The sequence below is a fragment of the Denticeps clupeoides genome, chromosome 19 (genome assembly GCF_900700375.1).
Source record: "Denticeps clupeoides chromosome 19, fDenClu1.1, whole genome shotgun sequence".
Taxonomy (NCBI): Eukaryota; Metazoa; Chordata; class Actinopteri; order Clupeiformes; family Denticipitidae; genus Denticeps; species Denticeps clupeoides.
In genome coordinates this window covers 2,575,205-2,580,744 of record NC_041725.1, presented here as the reverse complement: position 1 = coordinate 2,580,744, position 5,540 = coordinate 2,575,205, and positions in this window count along the sequence as shown.

Genomic DNA, 5,540 nt, shown 5'->3' with positions numbered 1-5,540 from the left:
TTCTGGATCACAGCGAAGAGACTATGGCTCGTGTTGGGTCGAGGGTTGGCGTCGTCTCGCAATTCCTTCTCAGTTTCTTCTTCATCCACGTGTGACATGTGTATAGGGTGTTGTCTTTTACTTCATTACCCCATTAGGAAACCCTGAGGTGTCGTTGGCACTGAGGGCTGGTAATTAGCAGCTTGTTTTCAACATTCATAAATCAAACCAGCAAGCAGGCCCAAGCGCCAGCGAACCCACGAAGAGAGAGTCCTATGGAGCTGGTGCAGCAGCCACACGCGTTTATACACTGATGAATTTAGTCAATCATCATGCTTTGTTTTTGTGATTGCTGGATTTCTGGTGGTTTCTCTGATCAACTTGCCTTAATAAACTACATGTATAAATCGACTAGAAGTCAGCATGTTGCTTAATTAGACTAAAGAGCCAATAATCCAGCTCCGAGATCTGTGAATCAGTGACGAGGCCATCATGACGTCTCAGTAGGCCATGATTACACACTCATGTCTGCACGCTATAATCAGACCTACAGCCCAAACACAAACTTACCGTGACACGAGGCGCAAAGAATCTGAATTTAAAAGCTCAGGGAGATACCTTTCACATGGTGTCGATGAAAGTAAATGCCAAAATATAATAAATTGGTGAAATCAGGCTGCGGTCTGGTGAGAAGTGGAAGCATGGGCTGGATTAATTTGCTGATTTTTGACGTGCTATTCTAATCTTTATGCCAGGCACTCTTCCCTCCTTCCCCTTAGTGTTTCCCTTCGTCCTGTTTTCTTTCTTGTTTTACTTCCTCTTCCTTTTTTTTATTTTTGGGACAGATGAAATGTAATTTAATGTTTCTCAGGAGCATATGTAGCATGCAGAGCGACTGACATTGATGAACCATGGCCCTCTAGTTATCAAGCCGCTTCTGGTGGACAAAGACATGTGCAAATGTAATGAGTTTGCTTCTCCGCCGAGAAATGGAGGCAAGACATGCGGGTAAATTAAGAAAAAAAATGAACATAAAACACACAGGTGGCTAAATGAAATGTATGGCTGGGAGGTTGGGCCCTTGGCTGGAAGGTGCCTTGGTGACCATTCATCATGTTCAATGTACTCTCATCTTTCATTACTGCAGTTATTTTGTTTTACATATTTCGTATGTTGGACACCATTAAAATATTATGGCCTGGTTATGAGTCAAATAGAAAGACCAAAGCATATTTCTTTTGTTGAAAACATTATGACCATCCATACTATATTCATGTATATTTCTGCTTCAGAAGAACCACAGAAGAACATGACACTGACCACAAAGGACAATGTCCCTGGAGACACTCAGGGTTAAGTGTCTTGCTCAGGGAAACAATGGCAGCAAGTGGGGTTTGAACCTGGGTCTTCAGGTTCATTTTACATTTTACATTTACAGCATTTATCAGACGCCCTTATCCAGAGCAACTTACAATCGGTAGTTACAGGGACAGTCCCCCCTGGAGACACTCAGTGTTAAGTGTCTTGCTCAGGGACACAATGGAAGAAAGTGGGATTTACCCACTACCTCCCCATCTGCTACTACCACCCACATTACGTTTTTACATTTAACTAACAAAAATACAGAGACAATATGATGACAGGTATATTTCTGATGGTGTAATTTGAATTCTAACTTCATTGGAAAGCTTCCTTGACTCACCCAGCCTCCCTCTGTCTTTTTTCCTTCGTTTTTCTCTTTTCCATCTTACAGAAGCCACCTTGACATCATGACAACTCTGGCAGACGTAGTAGATGTGTATGCTCAGGGACAATCATTACCGGTTTAACCCAACACAAGAGCCTCTTCCTGTGGTTTAAGGCTATTTTTTACACGACCACCTACAACTTCATGGAAAAGTGAAAACGTTGGAAGGAACATGAACCAGACACACACATTAAATTACACGTGAGAAGCTCATCTGGCACGATGCTCGGGTAGTAATGGCAAAAATATTTAGGGGGTAGGGGTGCTTTGAAGGTGGCAGCCTGCCGTTGTTAGGGAGCAGCTCTGCTGGAATGAGAATTGTTTTGGTAGTTTTTCCCCGCTGCGATGTTGCTTGCCGGAGGTTATACACTGGCCACCGCCGCTATTGACCTCCCAGTCTCTGGCCACAGAGCACTTTGAATGCAGAGCCATAATACACTCCACGAGGGCAATGATCCTCCCCTCCACCTCAGTCCTTTTCCTCTGTGGGCTTCATAACATCTGGAGAAGAGCGACATCCATGGAGTAAACAGCTGTCCATATGTGCCTTCCGCTCTAGCCTGCTCTCATTTGCTCTCCCTCTCGTCTCTCCTCGTTTCCCCCTCCATTTCATCGCTTGCTGATAAAATGTCATATCATGCACGCTGTTTCTCTGGACTGTAATGGAAGTGAGGTGTGTCTGTAGCAAGAGCAAGGAGGTCATACTGGCTGACTGGGCGAGGCGGGTCTCCAGAGAGACTCGGATGGAGACGAGACACCCCTCACTGTCTCAGCCACTCTCCCACAACTGCTGTCTTCCGGGGCTTTTACGGAGAGAGCGAGCGAGAACCTAAGAAAGTCAACGGTTCGTCCCAGACCCCCCGACCGATCATTACAAAGCTGCTAAAGAGCTCACCTCCTCCTCCCATGCAGCGGTAATATATCTCTCCCGTCCTACAGCCTCACAGAGAGAACGGCCATGGGGTGTCGAAAGCAGAGAGAGAGAGAGAGAGAAAATGAGAGAAGAAGAGACCAGGAGATGGAACAGACCAATGTGATTTCCAGTCGAGCAGGGACAGCATCCGCATCACAAGGCACCTGTAAAAACATCATTATTCATCCGGGGGCTGAGATTGGAGCGAGAGAAGGAGATAGAAGGAGAGAAGAAGAGGAAGAGAGAACACAGAGAAACACTGATAGTGATCAAGGAGATTCTGAGACAGAGATTGAGATGTAGAGCAATGAAAAAGTGCCTTGTCTTCCCCACATCCTGGCAAAGTTTTCCCTCTGTTTTCTGCGGAAGTGACCAACACAGGGATCAACCGATCCGCATTTCTTTCAGTTCCAGTGACACTTTCAATTTGAAACCATCAACGTCTTGCCCATTGAGGCATTTTCTAAAATGGAGTGAAATGACCAAAGCAGACTAAGTAGCATGTGTAAGGTGATCTGTGAGATTGTGTTGATATGTTTGTGGATCGGATGATCTGATATCCCCATATTGCCATTCTTCCTTGAAAAAACGTTGGTTAGGGAAAGGGGTGGAGTCAGGACAGGTAAAGATTAGGGCTGGGCAAAACGATTAATTTGGCAAATATTTTTCATGATCAATCGAATGATTCCTTTTTCAACTTGATTCTTGATTATTGTTCTAATTTAAAAAAACACCAATTTCTTAAAATTCTTAACATGTTTATTTCTCTTAAACTCAAAATTACAGAATACAATTCAAGTAGGAATTCATGGTAAAAATATTGGAGAACAGTTTTATCAGGAAACACAAAAACACTTAAAAGTGAACTAAAAAAATGACTTGTGATCTTATTTATCAACTTATCTGATCAACTAAAGGTGCATTTTACAACAGGTGGCCACCATCATAAAAGGATCATTTTGTCAATTTGTGAATATTAAAGGAAGATATATTTCATTGTCACGGCCAACATACCACCTCCAGCCCACCAGAGGGAGCAAGATCAGCCGGGGATACCGCGACCCGGGAGCGGAAGTGAAGGGGGTCAGGATCCAGGTGGCCAGGCAAATTTTAGACGTTTGTGTGTGTGTCTCTCTCTCTCTCTCTCTCTCTCTCTCTCTCTCTGTAGTGTTACATCAGCCCATGATTGGACTCCTCCCCCTTCCTGTCATGATTAGTGGGCTGTGATAGGACAGAGGGATCAAAATGGTGTCTGCTTTGGCACAAGAGAAGGGTGTTGGTGTGAAGGATTGTGACCAGAAGACAAGAATATAACATAGACTTGAATCATAACTCAACTGACCAGAACTGCTTTGTGTGTGTGTTTTGTTTCCCGGTCCACACCAGCCTCCTTTCCTGCCGCTCCACGCGCTGCCAGAGTTCCCCTCCTGCCCCACGGCGGAGCGTCCTCTGTCCCACTCCCGTTCCCACTCGCCTTCTGCCCCCCCCCCATCAGGCCAAGTGCCTCCGGCCATCCTCCCAAGCTCTTCCAGTGAGACGACTTATGTCTGCGAGTGCGTCCCAGAACAGTCATATATTATACAGACAGCCAAAAGTAACCTGCAACACCAGCAAGGCTTTTACAGTTGCCCATTTGTCACGTCATGGGCATCCCATCCTACACACCCATTTTCACGTCCACTCGCAATACGGAAACACTGCTACCCTGCCCACTTCCCCCCTGTGCTAAGGTAACTCTTATAACACTCATAGCTCAAGTGTAAAGTATACAATTACAGAATGGCTTCCTTTTACATTGAAGTCCCCCCACGTCTTTGATGAACAAGCGCATTGCTTTGGTTCGCCATCTTTGATTTGGGTTTAATGCAACGTCCAAGTGAGCTCACTGTACAATCAGTCCACTAGAAGTGGACTTTCAGCTAATGTTTTTTAGCTAATGTTTTTGTTTAAAAGGGGACTCAGTCCTGTTTCTGGTCCCCTTCAGCTCAGAACAGGCCTCAGTCCTATTTCTTTTCATTCTTTAGTTCCAATGAAACTAGATATTTTATGTCTTCTTTTTTCCATATGGCAAGAATTACAGTAGTATCCACCTTGGCCACACTCACCATATGGTCTCAGTTCAGTTTGTTTCAAAGGGTTCTAAGTTTGTTTGGTATGTTCACATGTACATTTACATTTACATTTAAGGCATTTGGCAGATGCCCTTATCCAGAGCGACTTACAACGTTCTTTCAAGTTACCATCGATGAAGTGAGCAGTTCTGGTTCACTAGGACATGATTACAATCTTTTTATTCACTCTTGTTGTAGATTCTGTACACAAGTTAGACAATAAGAAAGTTCATCTAAATATTCTCTAAAGAGGAAGGTCTTGAGCTGACGTTTGAAAATACTCAGTGACTGAGCTGTTCTGACACCACCGAGAGGCCAAGACAGAGAAGATTCTAGATGAGTGTCTTCCTTTTAACTTTCAGAGATGGAGGGACCAGGCGAGCAGTACTGGAGGCTCGGAGTAAACGAGGTGCAGTGTGAGGTGTAATAAGGGCTGTGAGGTAGGATGGTGCTACTCCATGTTTGGCTTTGTAGGCCAGCATCAGTATTTTGAACCTGATGCGTGCAGCTACTGGGAGCCAGTGGAGGGAACGTAGCAGAGGGTTGGTGTGGGAGAACTTGGGAAGGTTAAAGATCAGTCGTGCTGCTGCATTTTGAATGAGTTGTAGAGGTCATGTACAGTATGTATATAGGGTATATTCACTAATCAATCATAGTTTTGTGAAACAAACCATGTGTGAAAACATCAGCTCTAAGACTGCAGCATACAGTATATCAGCACATGAAATGTAAATGATTGTCAAAGTTGCTGTTTGGAAGATGTGTTTGAACGGTTGCTAATAAAGTGATG